At 38.7% G+C, this 21,989-nt stretch overlaps 1 protein-coding gene across 6 annotated transcripts in view; it reads left to right on the top strand.

Annotated features, from left to right (window-relative positions):
* The window catches only part of SPIRE1 (spire type actin nucleation factor 1), a 202,894-nt gene that overhangs the window by 24,498 nt on the left and 156,407 nt on the right, over nucleotides 1-21,989 (top strand). The gene's annotated exons all lie outside the window — the stretch shown is intronic.

The raw sequence follows: 21,989 nt of genomic DNA, 5'->3' as shown, positions 1-21,989 counted from the left end.
CAACTGTTATTTTAAGTAAAATGCAAGCTTTCTAAGGGATTGTATTGTATAATAAAGAAGCAAAAATAATTTTTTTTTTGCATTCAGAAGTTACTATTTTTTAAAATGTTTATTTTGAGAGAAAGTGTGAGCGGAGGAGGGGCAGAGAAAGAGGGAGAGACAGAATCCCAAGCAGGCTCTGTGCCATGAGTAGAGAGCCCAATTCGGGGCTCAAACTCACCAACTGTGAGATCATGACCTGAGCTTAAATCAAGAGTCAGATGCTTAACTGACTGACTCAGATGCCCGTATGGTTTATTTTTGTGTCTTCAGCTTTGGGAGTAGAGATCATTTTTTTCCAAATCAGCTCAAAAAATAGGCAAGAATGTAATAAAAAAAATTTTTATTGTGAGAATTTTTGAGTAATATGAAGAAGTGGGGCTTGATTGGAGTCAGAAGATAAAATTTCTCTCTGTGGTTTCTGGTGTGCGTCTTTCTAGGTATGTAATTTTGAGCAGTAATTTTTTTCTCCCAGAACTTTGGCTATCTTATCTGTAAAATGTTAATCATAATTCCTATTAACTTCATGGGTTGTGAAATTTTAAAGAGCAAATATATGTGAAAATGTTATATAAACCCTGAAGACACTATATATGTCAAGATGTCAAAGTCTCATTCTGTCTTATTATGTTGTATTGCCATAAAATCTGAATGGTTGTAGCATTTTGTTTAGTACTCGTTTTGTATAGGAACATCACTCATTTTATCTCCGTTGTCTCCTAATTAGTAGCACTTATTCTTTGACCTACACCTTGGGTAACCAGAAACACTGGAATCTAAACAGAACTCTCATTCAGGATTTTTAATAATCATTTAAAGAGGGAAAAATCACAAGAAAATAAGATCAATCTGATTAATTTAGTTTACAAAATAGACTTGGGGTATTTTCTAGGGGTAACAGTGGTTGCTTCCTCTGGCAAAGAGACTGGAATTGTGGGTGGGGATTTATCTATATTGTTTGAATTTTTTTTTTTTTTAATTTTTTTTTTTTCAATGTTTTATTTATTTTTGGGACAGAGAGAGACAGAGCATGAACGGGGGAGGGGCAGAGAGAGAGGGAGACACAGAATCGGAAACAGGCTCCAGGCTCCGAGCCATCAGCCCAGAGCCTGACGCGGGGCTCGAACTCAGGGACCGCGAGATCGTGACCTGGCTGAAGTCGGACGCTCAACCGACTGCGCCACCCAGGCGCCCCGAGTTTGAATTTTTTAAAATGAGAATGTCTTAACGTATTACTTTATTTATTAAAATAATAAAATGAAGGAACAGTAGAGGCAATGGGAACTGTTTCAAGAAGTTTGGTGGCTTGAAAGAAAGAGGGTACAGCTTAAGTAGGAAGTTTTGTTTTTTAGGAATGATGGTATTTGGGGAGGTGGGGGGTCGTGGTAAGGAAGCAGGAGGGAATAGGCTGGAATCCAAGTTAGAGAGTGGATATATGCTGTAACTAGATGTAGGACTACATTTGGCTTGACTAGACTGATGGTTCTCCAAGTGTGGTGGGAGGACTTGGGGGTGGGGGTGTGTGTTCCTGACACCCTTTCAAGATCCAGCTATTTTTGAAGTAATACTAAGACATTACCAGCCCTTTTATTTACTTTGATTCTCTCGAGGATACAGTGGTATTTTCCTTGGCCACCTATGACATACCACACCTCAGAAGCAGAGGCAAGATCTAGCCAGCTTTTATTAAGCATGACCTTCAATAGTTTTATAAAAATGTAAAACAGTATCTCATTATTTTTTTTTGAAAATAGAGTTTTTCCCCCATAAAAATGTTACTTATATTAACATATTTAATATTTTTCAGTGATTTAAGTGATTAAAAAATTTCTCAGTTTTAATTTCTGATACAGGAGATATTGGTAGATTATGGCTCACATACACAAAAGCTCCTTGGATTCCTCAGTAGTTTTTAGAGTGTAAAAGGGTCACAGTCTGAGAGCTGCCGGGCTCTGCGGTGTGGTTATAGTGGGTATTTTTTCCTGAGAAACAGAATTGAAGGCTGAGAGCAGTAAAACCACAGTCTTGAGGAAGACCATGGGAAATTGAGGGAATCCTTGATAATAAGGATTTAAGCCAGTCTTTTCTGTCCGTGAGATGACAGGGTCATTTCTGAGAATGAGGTTATCCTGGATCAGAACGGTGATTGCTAGAGCCTCTTTTGCCCTTTCATTGGTCTTCTGTTGAGAGGAAATGCTCATCACGCTCTGGCATTAAGTGCAGACCAAAGTAAGGGCTGCTAACAAGTTGTAGGCGAGTGGAACTGTGAAGGGCCCTGGATAAGGTGGAGTAGCACGTTGCTTGCTCCACATTGCAGTGCAGGTTCACACCCCAGGAGCCCATATGTTGGGTGTTTGTGCTTGGGCCCAGCTCTGGCTCTACCCTTTCCCTTCACTTCTCGGCCTCAAGATTCCTCATCTGAGAGATGGGTGAATACAGAGTTTAGCATAAAGCCTGGCTTAATGAATGTAGCTTGGGAGGTGTATAGTTTCCTGGGACAGAGAAAGTCATCTTCCTGAGCAAGGCTCATGGACTACTAGGACCCTCAGGTGACTGCTAGGGAAAGCAGAATCCCTTTACATCATCAGGACATATAACTCGAAGTGTTCAATTATATTATTTTAATAGGTTTTGTAGTATATGGAAATCATATTATGAATTGTTTTCTAGTTTTACTTACAATTCTCCTTTTAATACTTTTCCTGTATTCAGAAAAACCAAACAAAAGTATGAGTTTAGAGAAAGCAAGGAGGCCATAAGTAGGCGTTCAGTCAACTTTCATGTGATCTTGTACCTCAGTATAGCTTAATGTTTCTAAAAGACCAAGTATTGTACCTTATTTCTCACTGTTTGGAAAATTTCTTGAGTGTACTTGATTATACTAGTGTTTTCCAGTATTTGAACTCATTAAGGGAAATCTTTCATATAGTTTGTTTTATTTTTTTTAACGTTTTATTTATTTTTGAGAGAGAGAGAGTGTGTGCATGAGTGGGGGAGGGGGCAGAGAGAAGGGGACAAGGGATCTGAAACAGGCTCTGTACTGACAGCAGAGAGCCCAATGTGAGGCTCAAACTTACAAACCATGAGATCATGATCTGAGCTGAAGTCAGACACTTAACCAACTGAGCCACCCAAATGCCTTCATATAGTTTGTTTTAAAAGACATTGCAAAGTTTTTTACTTTAATAGGCAATTTAATTTTTTCCTGTATCTCTTTTCCATTTTTTGAAGGTATAATTTGCATACAGTAAAACTTACCCTTTTCAGTTATAGTTCTTTGAGTTTTGAGAAACATTAAGTTGTGCTAACCAACTCCATGATCAAGTTCTGTCATTCCCCAAACTCCTCCAGTGGCTCTTGGTGGTCATTCCCTCACCTCCCCCACTCCCTGCCTCTGTCAACCACTGATCTGTATTTTGTCCTTTCATTTTGAGAAGGGCATATAATTTCAACAGTACATTACCCCTGCTTCTCCCTCTCTAGAAGTGCTCACAGCTCAGCCTGGTCATTTATAAACTCTTGATGACTGACCTGTTCCTGTGGGTACTAAGAGGCAGTTATGTTCCACAGTTTGAGGGAGCTTTTACCCATTTTACAAGTTTTTCCTACTGCCATTATTTAAATAATTTTGTGGGTTGTACTTTTATATTTGAAGAAAATTGCTAAGCACTTAATGCTAAAACATAAAGGATTTGAATTTTTCAAGTATTTTAATTGAGGCATTTTTATTGTTGTTTTCAGCTTTCCAAACTTTATCACATCCCTGTTTGCTATTAACCACCACTAACTATGAAGCACTGAGGCCCTTTCCCTTTAGCAGGGAAGAAGGTTAAATGAATAACTAGAACAATCCTCTTGTTCCCTTGGTAGATTAGCTGCTTTAAGTGGAATAGGTTAAAACATTATATAAAGTTTTGCCAGTACTTTAATCTTGATAAAGCTAGTTTATAAAAATCGTAGTGTAGCAGGAAAATGTAATCTTTACTGTGGGAAACTATAAAAGATTCATGTTCACATGTTAGGAATAGAGTTGATGTATACTGTACATAAATACTTATTCTGTCTCATTCCCACATTGAATCTTAAAAAAAAAATACTTTAGAGCTAACTGTATGCTAAGTACTGCTGTAGACATTAATTTTATCCTCTTAACTAACTTAAAAACAAATTTTAGAAATGAGAGCTGAGGTACAAAGAGGTTAAGTAACTTGCCCAAGGCCGTAGAGCCAGTGTGTTGCAGAACCACTTCCCTTCGCCTTAAATTTGTTTGTCTTTATCCAGCCTTTATTTATCTGCAGTGTAAGGCATCTACATAATGCTGGCAATTAGTTTAGTGCCCCATTCGGGACAGTGAAATGGCTGTGTCTCCTTATTCTGTATGTGTCTTTTACCTGTGACTACAATTCCTGGTGTTGTGTAGCCAGGGACTGTGTTCCTGCCCCACGTAAACTGGGACTGTGTTCTTGCTCGATGTAAACTGGGCAAAGGAATGGTTGCAGTCCCTGAACCTTCAATCCTGTTGGTTAGACGAACATAGAGTTCTGTAGTGTAGTAATTTGTGAAGTAGTCTGATTCTAACTTACTCAGAATGACTCAAGAATTGTTCTCTATATTTGAACCTCCTGGGAAATCAGACTAACTAGAATTAGTCTGCTTTGTGGGGGAGCCCAAATATATCAGAGTTAGTGCCTTGGACTTACTCCATTTTGATTACATACAGTTTTTGACACAAACAGGATTATATGAAAATTTTTTATGTTTCCTGAGCAGCCTAAAATAAACTGCCAAAGGTAGTATGTGGGAGTTTGCTGCTTTAACACAGAGTATAACATTTAAAAGTTGCCCATTTTGTTGGGGCGCCTGGGTGGCTCAGTCGGTTAAGCGTCCAACTTCAGCTCAGGTCACGATCTCGCAGTCCGTGGGTTCGAGCCCCGCATTGGGCTCTGTGCTGACAGCTCAGAGCCTGGAGCCTGTTTCTGATTCTGTGTCTCCCTCTCTCTGACCCTCCCTCGTTCATGCTCTGTCTCTCTCTGTCTCAAAAATAAATAAACGTTAAAAAAAAAATTTTTTAAAAAAATAAAAGTTGCCCATTTTGTGTTTAGCTAAATCAGCCCACTGCCCTTTGATTTCATCTCTGGTTCATGCAGACCCATGGTGACCGTGGGATGAGTAATACCTCTTTTAATTGACATTTGATAGCCCTTAGTTAACTTCAAAAGTAACTTAAAAATGTCAGTTGAAGAAGTATGTTCAGTTAACCCTTGAGCAACTTTGACTCCCCAAAAAGTTAACTACTAATAACCTTACCAACAGATCCTTTTTACGTTGTATGCTCTTATTACAATAAAGTAAGTTACATAAAATGTTATTAAGAAAATCATAAGGAGGAGAAATACATTTACAGTATTGTACTGTATTTAACTGAAAAATCACAGTATAAGTGGACCCATGCAGTTCAAACCCATGTTATTCAAGGATCAGCTGTAATATTTTTATGAAAATATTTGCATTTGTGCATAACTACAGCTGCATAATGAGCTTGTTTAAATGATTGTGAGGTTAGTATTTGATACCAAACTAATTAAATCTTAAAGCAGAAACAAAAAGACAATTACTGTCAGATCTGTTCTTTCAGTGGATTTTAAACCTTACTTTAAGGTTTTATAAATGGAATTGCATGACAAGAAGTTAAAATAATGATATATGTTCTATAAAAGGATTGGAAGAATAAGCTCCATTAACTGCAGGTAACAATAGCATTTTCTCCTTGGTCAGTAGACCAAAAGAAATGGGAAGGCTGCTCACACTCTACTTGCTGTGCTTTTGGATTAAAAACCCCAAACATGCCTGAATTTACATGGCCTTTTGGCTGACTTCAACTTAAATGGTTTGGAAATTGGCTTGTGTGTCTGCAGAGTAAATTGTGTCTACCTTTGAGTTGTTGCTTCTGAGTATGAATATTAGTAGAGGTTAGTAGTGAGGTTTAATGGTGTGATAAATAGATAATCTCATTTGGATTACATGTGTCATCAGATAGAGGCTGGCATATTATGTTAGTTACTTGTTATATTTGAAATTCATTTCACCCACCTTCCTTGCCTTTCTTGCTTCCTGCCTCTCTTTCCCCTCTACCCTCCCTCTTCTCATAACATTTATTACCAAAATGTCTTTCTGTGTTGTAGTCATAGATATCTTAAATACGTGGTTTGCCATAGGATACAAAATTTATACAGGTAGTATTCCTTTGTATAGTTTTTACTATATTTGAAGACCAATAACAATTATATATGTATGTCTGGCAGAGGATTTCAGAATAGCTCAGATTATCGAGAGTAAACATAGTATTCTTGACTGAGTAGAAAGTTTACACTATAGGAATCTGAAGCACCTGTAAGTACTTTGATAATAGAGTAGAAGGTTTTCATTATAATTTGCCTTATCAGGGAGCCATATCAATCTGCCTTAATGAAAAGTTTAAATTTTTAATAAAATAAAACAGTATTTGTCAGCACAGAGACTACAATGCTGATAGATCAAGGTGGGAAGGGGCTAGATTTTTTTATTGCTTTTTTTTTTCTTTTATTTAATGTTTGCTTTTTTGAGAGAGAGAGAGAGAGAGAGAGAGTAAAAGAGTGAGAGAGAGAATATGAATGAGCAGGGGAGGGGCAGAGAGAGAAGGAGACAGAGTCCAAAGCAGGCTCTAGGCTCTGAGCTGTTAGCACAGAGCCTGATGCAGGGCTCGAACCCATGAACTGCGAGATCATGACCTAAGCCAAAGTCAGATGCTCAACTGACTGAGCCACACAGGCTCCCCTTTATTGCCTTTTTCAAAGTACCTTTATTCTTTGTAGAAATGTTATATATTCACTTTAAAAATTAGAACATTGCAGAAAGATATGAAGACGAAAGTAACAAACACTTCATACCCTACCATCTACTGGTAATGGCTGTTTATTCTTTTAGACATCTTCCCATATTTATATAACAAAGTTGACTTAATCATTGAGCATCTATTGTGTACTGCTTTCAGAGATACATGTATCTTTGCATAAAAGACAAACTTGGCTTTAAGGAGTTAGCCAGACAGAGGGAAAGTTTTAGATATGTGGGTAGAACTTTCCACGCGGAAGGGAATCACAGTGAGAACTCTTAAGAGATCAAACTGTTTTTAAAACTGACAGAACACCAGGCTGTCTGAAGCATAGAGAATGTTAGGGAGAGTTGTAGGAAATGTAGGGAAGACAATGTGGTGTTGGGTCTTATAGACCATATTTGAAGATTAGACATAGGTTCAGTTTCAAGAGAAGAAACATTTTTGTCTGAAATTTTCTTCTAATTTTTAGGGTTATTCTTTTGATGTGTATTCTTTATTTGCTGTTTGCTTATATTTTTTGCATATTTATATATTCATATTTCATCGGTTTATGTATCATTTCATTAAATTGTTACTGTAATCACATAAGAGCTGTTGCATACATGGGTTTGGGAACAAACCTTGCAGACAAAATTTAAGCATAAGCATGTTTAAGGTAAACATATGGCTCACCTGGTAGGGGGCAAAAATGCACTGATGACCTAAAGAGTAGCTTGTCCATTCATGGCTAGTAGTAGTCATGGAGCCCAGTCAGTGTAATCTAGAATGACTGGGGAATGTGAGATGGATAGTCAGAGAGAGGCTGACTAGTAGAGCTTCCATTGTTCAAGATGGTGTCTCTTGACATCATCCCTCCATTTGGTAGAGATTTTTACTGTATTTGGCAGATACTGTAAAACACAGTGTAAAGGGGTGCCTGGGTGGCTCAGTCGGTTAAACTTCCGACTTCAGCTCAGGTCATGATCTCGCGGTCTGTGGGTTCGAGCCCCGCGTCGGGCTCTGTGCTGACAGCTCAGAGCCTGAGGCCTGTTTCAGATTCTGTGTCTCCCTCTTTCTCTGACCCTCCCCTGTTCATGCTCTCTCTGTCTCAAAAATAAATAAAAATGTTAGAAAAAAACCAGTGTAAAAAAACCCATTATCAGTAAAATTAGGCACTTTACTTGGTGTTGTGACAGTTCCCTAATGTCTTTTGATGATGGGCTTTATCAAGTGAGAGCTTTATCAAGATATCATTCACAGATATAAGTCACCCGTTTATAGTGTGTATTCATTGGTTTTTGGTATATTCACGGAGGTATGCAACCATCACAACACTCACTTTTAAAACATTTGTGTCACCTCTGAAAATCCAGTACCTTTAGCTATCATCCACCATTCCCTAGTACCCTTACACTACCCCAAACAACCACTAATTTACTTCCCATCTCTATGGATTTGCCTATTCTGGATATTCCATATAAGTGAATTATATGATATGTGGTCTTTTGTGCCTGAATTTCACTTAGCACAATGTTTTCAAGATTTATCTGTGTTATAGCATGTATCAGTACTTCATTCCTTTTTACTGCTAAATATTCAACTATATGGATATGCCATATTTTGTTTACCCATTCATTAGTGGATGGACATTTGAATCACTTCCACCTTTTGGCCATTATGAATAATGCTCCTATAAAGGTTCCTGTGTAAGGTTTTGTGTGGATGTAAGTTTTTATTTCTCTTGGTTGTATACCTACGGGTAGAATTGTTGGGTCAACTGGTAGCTCCATGTTTTAAACCTTTGAGGAATTGCCAAACTGTTTACCAAAGTAGCTCCATCATTTGACATTCCTACCAGCAGTATCTGAGGGTTTGGGTTTCTCCACATCCTCACTGGTACCTGTTGTTATCTGCCTTTTTGATTCTAGCCATCCTGGTAGGTGTAAAATGGCATCTGTTTTGGTTCTGATTTGCGTGTTTCCCTGATGATTAATGATGTTGAGCATGTTTTCATGGTTATTGGCTATTTGTACATTTTTCTGTTCATCTTTGCCTTTTTAAATTGGGCTCTTTATTGTTGAGTTGTGGTAGTTCTTATATATTCTACATACAAGTCCCTTATCAGATACATGATTTACAAATATTTTCCCCCATTCTTTGGGCTTTCTTTTCATTTCTTGATGGTATACTTTTAAGCACAAAAGTTTTTAATTTTGATGCAGTTTTAATGTGTCTGTTTTTTCTTTTGTTGCTTGTTGTTTTGGTATCTTAGGAGTCTGTTGCCAAAAGCAAGATCATGAGCATTTACCTCTATGTTTTCTTCTAAGAGTTTCATAGTTTTGCCTCTTATACTTTGATGGTCTTTGATCCATTTTCCAATTGTTTTTTTAATATGAAGTGAATAAGGGACCAACATCATTCTTTTACGTGTCGATATGCAGTTGTCCTGACACCATTTCTTGAAGAGACTATTCTTTTCCTCATTGAATAGTCTTGGCACCCTTGTCAAAAATCAGTTGACCATAGATCTGTGGGTTTATTTCTGGATTCTCAGTTCTATATTGTCCTGCCAGCACCATGCTGTCTTAATCGATTTCCACTTCTTGGTAGTAAGATTTGAGATCCAGAAGTGTGAGTCCCCCAGACTTGTTCTTTTTCAAGATTATTTTGATTCTTCTGGGTGCCTTGCATTTTTATATGAGCTTTAGAATCAGCTTGTAAATTCTACAAGGAAGCTAGCTGGGATTCTCATATGGATAGTGTTGTATCTTTAGATGGCTTTGGGTAGTACTGCCTCTTAATGGTGCTAAACCTTCCAATCCATGAATACAGGGTGTCTTCCCATTTATTTAGATGTTCTTCAGTTTTTTTCAATGATATTTTGTAGTTTTCAGAGCATAAGTTTTACGTTTACACTGTTAAATATATTCATAAGTATTTTATTCTTTTTGATGCTAATATAAATGGAATTGTTATCTTAATTCCATTTTTGGATTGTTCATTGCAAGTATTTAGAAGTAAAGTAGAGGGGTGCCTGGGTGGCTCAGTCAGTTGAGCATCTGGCTTTTGGTTTCAGCTCAGGTCATGATCTCATGGTTCACAAGTTTGAGCCCCGTATTGGAGCTCTGTGCTGACAAAGTGGAGCCTGCTTGGGATTCTCTCTCTCTTTCCCCCTCTCTCTCTCTGTTCCTCCCCTGTCCTCCCTCCCTCTCTCTCTCTCAATATAAATGAATAAACTTTAAAAATAAAAGTACAGGGGCGCCTGGGTGGCGCAGTCGGTTAAGCATCCGACTTCAGCCAGGTCACGATCTCGCGGTCCGGTCCGTGAGTTCGAGCCCCGCGTCAGGCTCTGGGCTGATGGCTCGGAGCCTGGAGCCTGTTTCCGATTCTGTGTCTCCCTCTCTCTCTGCCCCTCCCCCGTTCATGCTCTGTCTCTCTCTGTCCCCAAAAAAAAAAAAAAAAGTACAGTTGATTTTTGTATAATGAGCTTGTGTCTACAACCTTGCTGAACTCATTCATTTGTTTTAGTAGTTTTTTAGTATATGCCCTTGGATTTTCTATGTGTAAGATCATGTCATCTTGTGACTAGAGATCGCTTTTTTTCTTCATTTCTAATTTGGATACCTTTCACTTCATCTTTTTTGCTCTTTCCTTTTTAAAAATTGTTTTTATGGAACTCAGTGTTGGAGGGTATTTAAAAATTTATTTCAAATCAATTTTATGAGAGAATACTTAAATGTTTGAATGTTAAATCAGAGACTTTTGGGACAATATTTATATAATTTATATTTCAAGTAGATATGTAAATTTTATGTGTGTTGAAACAGACTTCAGTTTGGTCCATTGTAACTGAAATTGGGCCTGCGTTTGGTTTCCCCTGAGGATCATTTTATATGTAGAATATCAACTTTATTGCAAGAGTACTTTCTAGAATATAAAGTTAAAAGGCATAGATAGCTTTCAAACTAGGAGTTGTGACTGACTTGACTTGTTGAATGCTCATGTTTTTAATCATAGAGGTTTTATCTGACATGACTGCTTATTTTTCTTCAACAGAAAAGTTCTTTGACAGTTTTGCAGATTGTGGCTGTTGCACTTGTGGGTAATTAATAAGCCCCTTGCTCTTTCATTTGAATTTATTATCTGGGGGGAAATTCTCATGGATAAATAGAGATCTTAGGTAAATGAAAAGAGTTGTGAAAGGGAGGAGGAATTATGGGTACAAATAGTAAAACTTGACTTAATTCGGACATCATATGTCAAGCACTTACCATTTACAGACTCCGTGCTAAGCGTAGGGAATGCAGTGCTGTCCTCAAGAATTGATATGTTGCTAGAGTACTGCTTTTATAAAATATTTTTTTAAAAAGAATTGTTGATTTATTAGTAATCTTAACAAAAAGTAGCACATGATACAACATAACAGAATAAGAGATCAGAACGTGAGCTTGTTTGATCAAGCCATAGTTTCACTCGCTTCTTGCCAGTTTCACTCGCTTCTTCCCATAGTTTTTGAATTCAAACATTTGCCCACTAACTACAACAGAGTAGCAAAGAAACACAGTTGTAGCAATCAGAAGTATTTAAAACGTATCTCTCAAAGGATATTGTAGTGGATTTATCTTATAGGTTACAACACCACAAAATTATCAAAATTTCCTTAAATTTCTTTTTTTTTTTTTTTTTCCAGGGGGCCTGGGTGGCTCAGTCAGTGAAGTGTCCAACTCTTGATTTTGGTTCAGGTCATGATCTCACTATACATGAGATCAAGCCCCATGTCGTGCTCTGCACTGACAGTGTTGAGCCTCCTTGGGATTCTCTCTCTGCCCTTTCCCACTTGCATGCATGTGCTCTCTCCCTCTTAAAATAAATAAACATTAAAAAATTTTTTTGTTTTAATTTCCTCATCCCATGTAGCTACTTTGGAACTCTCCTCTTACTCCTACCCTCAAACAAAGCCACCCAACCCACCCCACTTTTCCTGGAGTTCTGTCATTTTCTCTTCTCTCTGCCTTTTGTTCTTTCCACATCAGCTAATACCAAGATTCTCCACTCCAAATGAAGAGTCCAGAATCACAGAGGGGATGTCCTTTTCCTTGCCCCATTCCTGTCTTCTTTTCCTTGACATTGATCTTGTGTCTTCTTGCTAGTCTCCATTCTATACTGTGGACAGCTTAGAATCTGGGCTGGCAAAAGTAAAACTCTCCTTGGGTAGTGAGTGGGTATGGGACAGAAGCTGGTAGTGGGTGAGAGTAGATGATTGAGAATAGGATAATGTGTCTCCTTTCATTATATCTTATAAGTAATTGAAGTCATATTAGAAAGATCATGATGTACAGCCTCTTCATTTTGCATTGGTGATCATGTTGATTATATGAATGTGAATCTCAATTCTTTTTTTTTTTTTTTTTTTTTTTTGATGTGAGATGAGCTCCTTCCTTTTACTTCCATGGCTGCCTCCGTTTTTCACTGTCTATCCCAGGAAGAAGAGATAGGAGAAAAAGATACCTTTTTGAGTAGGGCATAAAACGAAAGACTCTGGGCACTGGCTCTAATTTGGCATATGTTTTGGACACAAATATTCCCTTTTTACTCTAGAGGCAATAATACCAATTTCCTTAAACTGTTATTTATATACATTTTGGTTTATTAAACTTGGAATTTTATTTTTTCCTTATGCATAGGTAATAAAAGTAGGTGATAATACCAAGCTAATAAAAAAAGAGCAAGATTAAAAAAAAAAAAAAAAGAGCAAGATAATCATTTATATGATTTGATGCTTTTCTTACTATTTTCAAATATACTGATCTATTACTGCTCTGTAGCTTACACAAGAAAGAAATTGAAGGGATACCTGAGTGGCTGAGTTGGTTGAGCATCCGACCTTGATTTTGGCTCAGGTCGTGATTCCAGGGTCATTGGGCTGTGCACTAAGTGTGAAGCCTACTTAAGATTTTCTGTCTCTTACTTTGTCCCTCTCCCCTGCTCACACAATCTCTCTCTAAAATTAAAAGAAAAGTGGGGCACCTGGGTGGCTCAGTCGGTTAAGCGTCCGACTTCAGCTCAGGTCACGATCTCGCGGTCCGTGAGTTCGAGCCCTGCATCGGGCTCTGGGCTGACGGCTCAGAGCCTGGAGCCTGCTTCTGATTCTGTGTCTCCCTCTCTCTCTGCCCCTCCCCCGTTCATCCTCTGTCTCTCTCTGTCTCAAAAATAAATAAATGTTAAAAAAAAATTTTTTTAAATTAAAAGAAAAGTTAAAGAATGAAATGGAATAATTAAAAACAGATCAACAATCTGTATTTGTGACATGGGCTTGGGATTTCATGGTTTGGGCCAGTATGTATGGCCTTGAATAAGCACTACCAGGTAGCATTAGAGGAGAGGCCATCTTACCAGACTTGACTTGACTTTGGGCAGGGAAGGGATGGGAGGAGAACAGAATGCTTAGGGAGAAGGAGCTGGCAAAAGAATTGAAGGAGATTGCGAAACTTTAAAATATCTACTCAAAGAGCTAGTTATGTTTCCTGTTTTAAATTTCTTTGTTCTGGAAGGGAGACAGGTCTGGTTAAGAATGGGAGATGGAGGGGAAAAAAAAAAAAAAGAATGGGAGATGGAGAGAGTTCTGTAACCCATGACAAGCTGTAAAATGTTGCTAAGGAGATTCCTTTGGGAAGGAGCAGTATTTAAATGATCTGTTACTGAACTCTGACTTCTTAAGCAGGAGATGAAAGGAAGAGGGTACTTTATTTCACTCCGTTAACATTTTAGGAAGCAAACAAAGCAAGATTACTTAAACATATATCATTTGGTGTGCATATGTTAACATTATGGGTGTAAATACTTTATTGAAGTATAGGGCACTGAGAAAAGGCACGAATCATTAAGTTACAGCTTGCTGAACTTTTACAGATTGTGGTAAAGTTGTATTTTTTTTAAGTTTATTTATTTTGAGAGAATGAGAGAGAATGCCCACTCAGGAAGGGCAGAGAGAGAGGGAGAGACAGAATCCCAAGCTGAGAGCACAGAGCCCAACACAGAGCTTGAACTCATGAACTGTGAGATCATGACCTGAGCCGAAATCAAGAGTCAGACACTTAACCAACTGAACCACCCAAGTGCCCTGATAATGTTGTGTTTTAATGCCACTTAAGTGTATTTTATTATTATATATATGTCTTTGAAAAATGTCATCTTAAAAATTTCAATTTCATGTGCAGATCAAAATAGTAATTTCAAAGCATTACAGAAATTTTGTTTAGTTTCTGCTTTTATTTATTTATTTTTTTTTAATTTTTTTTTTCAACGTTTTTTATTTATTTTTGGGACAGAGAGAGACAGAGCATGAACGGGGGAGGGGCAGAGAGAGAGGGAGACACAGAATCGGAAACAGGCTCCAGGCTCCGAGCCATCAGCCCAGAGCCTGACGCGGGGCTCGAACTCACGGACCGCGAGATCGTGACCTGGCTGAAGTCGGACGCTTAACCGACTGCGCCACCCAGGCGCCCCTAGTTTCTGCTTTTAATTGCATGTAGTATCCCCCCATCTTCTTTCCCAGCCTCCTGTTATTAAAACAAAAACCAAGGAAAGAAATTCTTTCAGGGAGAAAGGAATTAATTTTGACAATATATTTTATTTAAACTAGTATATCTAAAACATTATATCAACATGTGATCAGTGTATAAATTATTGGGGCGCCTGGGTCGCTCTGTTGGTTGAGCATCAGACTTTTGATTTCGGCTCAGGTCATGATCCTGGGATCATGGTCATGGGATCCAGCCCTGTGATGGGCTCTGTGCTGACAGCATGGAGCCTGCTTAGGATTCTCTCCCTCTGTCTGTCTCTGCCCCTCCCCTGCACTCTATCTCTCTCAAAATAAATAAACTTAAAAAAAATGAAAATTCTTAATGAACTTTTTTATTTTAGTTCATGCTGAAGTCTTTCTGGTGTGTATTTTACTTCACTTCTCTGTTTGGGCTAGTCACTCTTGAAGTGCTCCCAGTCACACTTAAGTAAAAGGAGTAGGGAGAAGAAGGAAAAGACATGTTTGAAAAATGAGAAACTTGAAGGGATCAAAGAAGTGTTGGTCTTGAATTATCTTTAACAAAAATCCAGGAGGCTTAGTGGGGAGTAAGGACATCATGGTGAGGGTCTTAGCTAGCTGACAGTAAAGAATAGATGTATATTCTCAAGTATACTGCATAGATTCTAGGAAGGCAAGGAACAGAAAGATTTATCATTATAATGATGGACCTTGGAATTTAACCTTCTTAAGGAGAAGTTGGAATATGAGGGTAATGGTGAGGGAGAGTAGAAAGAACATAGGATCAATGGATTGTAGGTCCTGGTGGGGTTGAAAGAGTATTAGAGTCAGATACTAGAAGGATTGAGCCAGAAAGCTAGGGGAGGTTGTCAAAGAGAGGGACCCTTGAAATTGAAGTGATGGAAACGTTTCGGTTACTGCTGGTGAGGGAGTGTGGGATATTACTGTGATAGGGAGCGCCTAAGGTCAGGTGGAGGAAACATTACAGGAGTGGAGTTCACAGAAGTGAGAGGCTCTGGTGTCGGGAGGGTCATTTAACATCACCCAAGAATTAAGAGAAGAGACTGACAGGAAACTGGAAGCTAAAATCGAGCTATGATGGGATAACTGGAGGCTTTATAAATGACAGCAACAGGGAGGGAGAGTAGGTATATGTATATGGACTGGTGATATAAGCGGCAAACCTGGAGAGCTTTGAGGAGGAGGGAGGGAGAGAGGGAGAATGTGTGAGGAAACATCTGGGGGAAGCAAGAACATCTTCCCCAATTTCAGTCCCAGGGTTGAGAATTATCAAAGAAAGAACAGCCAGGACCAATGTTGCCCTCTGGGGAGACTTAGATTTAGGTGAGAGCAAGAAGGTGAAGGGATCATTCAGAGAAGATGAAGATACAGGGGACCATATTTGGAGGGCACAATGGAATGGATTCAGGAGGTACCAAATGCTCCAATATTTATTAAAAAATACGCACAGGACAAATACAGTAAACTGTTAACAGTGACTGTCCCTGGGATTTATGTTCTTTTACATTGCTTGTATTTTCTAGGATTTATAATGAGTATGTTTTGCTTTTGTAATATGAAAACAATAAAAGAGACATCATGGGCGTATTTGTCGGGGGGTGGGGGGTGGAGGGTGCAGTGAGGTGAAAAACTCTAAAACGGGAAACACACATTTTGCTTTGTTACTGGTCACGAGTGACTCTGTAGCAGTCTGTTCCATTCGGCCATCCAGACCCAAGTCCAGTCTCATGACTGAGCTAGATGAGGGGTGGGGGAGTCAGAGCTGTGCTCATTGCCTTAGGGCCTGGCCACAATTCAAGAACCACAGGTAGCTGATTCTCATAACATTTAGTCTCTTTAGGGATCTCAGTTTTCAGCTAGGAGAGAAAAGTGAAATCAGGTTGAGCTGGGAAACATCTATTGAAGGTGACTTGAAAGAAATATAGGATGTAAGGGCAAGTTAGCTGTTACAGCCTGTTCTAAAAAGATGAACTGCTATTGCTTTTAAAGCCTTTCCATGAATATTGTTGAATTAGCACAATCCATTTTCAAGAAACAGGACCTTGTGATTGTCACAAGTTACTCAGGCAATTAGAAACTCGGAAATTTACTCTTGTGGAAGCCACTTCATGAGTCACAGTTACAGTATGGTAGTGGAGCTGTCAGATCCAGTGCTGTTCTTATATCAGGTGACTGCTAAGATAATTGAAATAGTTTCTGAAATTTGTTTACCTTGAGCTAAGTAAAAAGCAAGTTGCATGTCCTAACAAAATCATGTTTTATTCCATTCAGCAGGTGTGAGGGGTAAGTCAGCCTTTTAATTATGTATATAGTACTAATAAAAGGGAACATTAGATTGTTAATTATAAAAATCAGGTAATTAAAGGGAGAAAATAATTTTCTTGTTTTAGTAAGGCGAGCAGCCCTGGAAACAAGCTAGACCAGGAGAGTAGCCCTGAGCTAGGTAGGCATATAAATGCCCCTTTCTTTTCCCCTACCCCCTCCCTAAACATAAAATTTATCATCTTAACCATTTTCAAGTGTACAGCTCAGTAGTGTTAAATACTACTATTCATGTTGTTGTACAGCAGATCTCTAGAATCTTTTCATCTTGCAAAACTGAGCTCTATTCCCGTTAAACAACTCCCCACCCACCCTCCCCCAGCTCCTGGCATCCACCATTCTGTTTTCTGTCTCTGTGAATTTGACTACTCTAGGTCCCCCATATAAGTGGGATCCTATTTATCTTTTTGTGACTGGCTTGTTCCACTTAGCATAATGACCTTCAGACTAATTTACAGTGTGTGTCAGAATTTCCTTCCTTGTTAAGGTTGAATAATATTACACTGCGCGTGTATACTATATTTTGTTTATCCATTCATGTGTTAGTAGTCACAATGAGTTACTTCCCCCCTTTGGCTCTTGTGCATAGTACTGCTATGAACATGGGTGTGCAGCTATGGGAGACTTGAGCAGTGACGTGATCTGCTCTGGCTTTGTTCAGAAAATACTTTACTCTGGCTCAGCCCTTTCCCCGCTGATAGGTGAGCAGAGACTTAGTTTCTACTGTGTTCCTAAATGCTCACAAACTGTTTGACAGTCAAACATTTGAAGAAGTAACTGACGGAACTAAACATACTATCCTGCAGACTCTGGAGGCTGTCATGTGGTTTACAATGTGTTACCTCACACGTGTACTGCGCAGTGGTCCTTTACTGTATAGGGGTCTATGATGAAAAACAAAAACAGAAAAAGAAAATCTGATGAAGAGTATGGAATATTCCCTAAAAGAAAACACGCAAATATAGTAACATGTTTACCTACAATGTCAATGGGTTTTTGAACTCCCGATGCCCATGGAAAGACTTTATGCATAACTAGGGCATTGATGTTCTTCTATTCCTGGCTTATACTGGTGGCTTGGAGCGCTTATCCTACAGTGATGTTTGAGATATCATAGATTCAGTCGCTGAGCAGTGCCCTTACTACAAATTGTAGGCTACATGGTACTTGCCGTTTTCATCAGCCTTATTTCATGGCAGGACAGATTTCCCCCAGCCTTACCTGATTCTGTGTCTCCAGCTGTGCACAAGTCCCTAACTCCTGGCTGCTTCTGGATACAGAAATCAGGAGACCATAGATGCAGACCTTTATTGTTTTCTGTTCTGTTCCAGGTCCATGGAAATGCTCAGCTTCTTTTGAGCATGGCTGTATCTCAAAAATACTTTAAAATTTTCCATTTACTTGGAGTGTATTTGTGGAATGACAGTCTCAAAGAGTGAAGTCACAGTAAAACATGACTGAGAAGTTACCCTTTACTAACTATTCACTAAGAATGAATTGATAGGGATTATATGAATTGATAGGAGTTAGGGTGGGATATGGGGTATCTTAATAGAAACAGTTTTGTACCTAGTATGCAAAATTCTAGAGAGAGAAGTAAAAAAATAAAAATTTAACATCAAGCATTTGGGATCATTGCTTGGAAAAGATTTCTCTGCCAAAAGGCTCAAGAAAGCCTTTTCAGGGATATGTATCAAGAGTTATGAAACAGAATGAAACTAAACGTCTAATCTGTTTTTCACTGCTGTTTCCTTCCTAACCAGAGAAAGGAAGGGATTATTATCTCATCTTTGATGTTGCTGTCTGTATCATTTAGGATGTTTTCAACTGCAAGCAGCAAAAAGTAGCTCAACTTTTCTTGTCTATATGTATGTATATCCGTGTGTGTGTTTATAGAAACATACGTACACGTTGCTCAAGGGTCTGGAGGCAGCAGGGCCACCCACCCCTGTAGCATCAAGCACACCTAGCTATCCAGATCTTGGTTTCTAAATAGCCTTCCCCAGTACAAGTAGCCATGTTCCTTGGAGAAATGGCTGATTCTAGGACTGGGGCAGGAAGTACAGGATAAGCCCAGGGCATCTTGGTAGGCCAGGAACCAAGGAAGTACACAGAACATTGAGTACACATTCTCATTCATACAGTGGGCAACTATTTGCCAGTAAAAAGGAACAAAGTACTTAACACATGCCACAACATGGATGAGCCTTAAAAACATGCTACGTGAACAAGATCCAGACCGCAAAGACCACATTTTATGTGATTTTATCTGCAGGAAATGTCCAGAAAAGGAAATCTATAGAAACAGAAAATAGATGGGTGGATTCTTGGAGCTGGGAGTTGGAAGGGGAATGACTGCAAATGGACATGAAGTTTGTTTTTGGAGTGGTAACAAAATCAGCATTTGAAAGTTTGTGGTGATGTTTGTGCAGTTTTGTAAATTTACAAAAAAAAAAAATGACTAAATTGTACACTTTAATTAGGTGAATTTTATGGTAAGTAAATTATACCTCAATATGTTAAAAAAAAAAAAAAACACACAGGATTTGTCACAAGGACTCAGGAGTTAGTTTGAAGAAGCTACCACTGGCCAAATCTAGGAATACTTGAACATAAGAATAAATATTGACAATGGATTAATTCTGTACAGAATAAAATAATTCATGAGTTTAAAAAATGGAGATGGGAAAATTCTTCTTTATACTAGATTGCTAACTAATAAATGTGGAAGAAATGATGGGTAGAAGGCATCGTTTTCTAAATATCATAGTAATAATTCGTTTAGGCAAAAATCATCAGTGGTTATTAAGACTAGCTGATGAAAATTTGATGAGGACTATGATGTTGACATAGTTTCAGAGGAGCTCCCCAGAACTTACATATTGATTTCAAAGGGAAAAATAATACACTGGACTAATCTGGCAGAACCTTCTTAAGTTTAGCCACTTAAAACAGTCACACATTGATTATATCACAGTTTCTGTGAGTCAGAAGTTTGGGCATAGCTTTGCTGGTCCTCTGCTCAGGGTCCAGTAAGACTTTAATCCAGGTGTCAGTGAGGACCGGGTTACCTGGAGGCTCCACTTGGCAGAAGGCCTACTTCCTACTCATGTGCTTGTTGGCCTCATTTAGGTCCTTGCCATTGTAGGACTGACAGCCTAATTTTCCTGCTGGCTGTTGGCTAGAGGATGCCCTCAATTCCTTGAGGCTGTCTGCGGTTCCTTGCCATGTGGGTTCCCCAGCATGGCCACTGACATCCTCATAGTCAGCAAGGGAGAGGAAGCTCCAGCAGGGCAGAATCTACATCTTAGGTAACATAACCCCATACTTGTAAAACACCCTGTCACCTTTACTGTATTCTGGTGGTTAGAAGCAAGTCACAGGTTCTGTCCCCACTCAGGGAGGGGTCACACAAGGCATGAACATCAGGAGGGGGCAATCACAGGGGCACCTTAGAATCTGTCTGCTATGATGATCAAAGTTAACATCACTAGTATTAGGACAAACCAACATCATGTGCCTCCTATTGCACTGAAAGGGACACAGTATCACTTCTGATACAATTCAGAAGGAATTCACAATTCAGGACTCAGAAGGAATATGCAGATATTCCTGCCAAGTATGTAGAACCCAGGGAACCATGAAGCAGTCCAAAAACCTGGCCTGTACTCTTCAAAAGTGTCAGTGTCATGGAAGACAAAGGCCAAGGAACTTACTAGATTAAAGGAGACTAAAGAGATACGACAACACATGCAGTGAGTGACCCTGGGTTAGGAAAAATAGCCACAAAGGACATATTTTGGGGACAGTTTGTGAAATTTGACTATAGACTGTGGATTAGATTGATCAATGTTAAATTTTCTGATTTTGATAATTGTACTATGGTCACCTAAGCCATGTCCTTATTTAAAAAAAAAAAACACTAATATTTGGAGAAGAGATGAGCGTGATGTATGTAATTTTCTCTCAGGTGGTTTCCAAAGATAGTGTGTGTGTGTGTGTGTGTGTGTGTGTGTGTGTGTGTGTGTGTGTCACAGAGAGAGAGAGAGAGAGAGAGAGAGAGAGAGCGAGCGCACAAGAGAGCGCTAGCATGCGAGGGGGGGATGTAAAACAAATGAGGTGGAATGTTAATTATATTGAAATGAAAAGTTCCAGAAAATTTAAGCTGACTTAAATTTTAAGGATGTTTATTGACTCCAAAGCTAGAAGTCCAGAGGGGTGGGCTTTTTAGGATGGGCTTTATGTAGCAGCTCAGCAATCTTATGAAATGCCTAGGTTCTGTCTGTCTTTCTGCTCAACAGCCCACAGTGTGAGCTTCATCCTAATGCTGGTTCCTCCTGAGGTTGTAGGTGCTTGCCTATAACGATCAGGGCGGCATGCTTTCTCATTGAGCCCATAAATACCCTTGCTATTTAAGTCACTTTAAACTTTTTAGAAGGTTTCATTTTGACATACTTTTAAACATAAAGTCTCAAGAACAGTTTAAAGAAGTCCTGTATATCCTTTACTCAGATTTATCCATTCAAGACCATCACTTCCAGAAGTCTTCAAGCAAATCTTTTTTTTGTCTCTAATTGACTCAAATACTATAACTTGCCTGTTTTTGGACCAATCCCTGATAATGGATATGGAATTATGGTGTATACTATTCCAGTGATGTGTGTTTGTGTAAAATATATTACATGTCCTTTTCACTTAATTCCTTATGAATATTTTGTATGACATTAAATATTTGACAATCTAGTAAATTATATGGCATTGTATTGTAAGGCTGTATAGTTGGCCCTACAGTCCTATGGAGTAAAAGGTTAGGATTTCAGATTTTTTAAATATTACAAGTAACTCTTGGGTAAACAGAAAAAATCTTTTTTTTTTTTTACATTTTTTTTTTTTTAATGTTTTATTCTTGAGAGAGAGAGAGAAAGAGCATGAGCGAGGGAGGGGCAGAGGGAGAGAGGGACACAGAATCTGAAGCAGGCTCCAGGCTCTGAACTGTCAGCAGAAAATTGTCTACCCAAAAGATTGTGCCAATTTATGGTCATACCAGTGACAGGAAAGAATGTTCATTTTCCTGAACATTCGGTGATAATTGAGTGTTAACATTAAAAACTATTTTTCTAAATGGATAGGCAAGAGATGACATCTCATTTAAAAAAAATACACTGATCTGTTAATGCAGTTGAACCTTTTTTTTAAAGTTTATTTATTTGAGAG

This window comes from Neofelis nebulosa, chromosome 11, assembly GCF_028018385.1.
Source record: "Neofelis nebulosa isolate mNeoNeb1 chromosome 11, mNeoNeb1.pri, whole genome shotgun sequence".
Lineage (NCBI taxonomy): Eukaryota > Metazoa > Chordata > Mammalia > Carnivora > Felidae > Neofelis > Neofelis nebulosa.
This window is presented reverse-complemented; position numbering and strand designations above follow the sequence as displayed.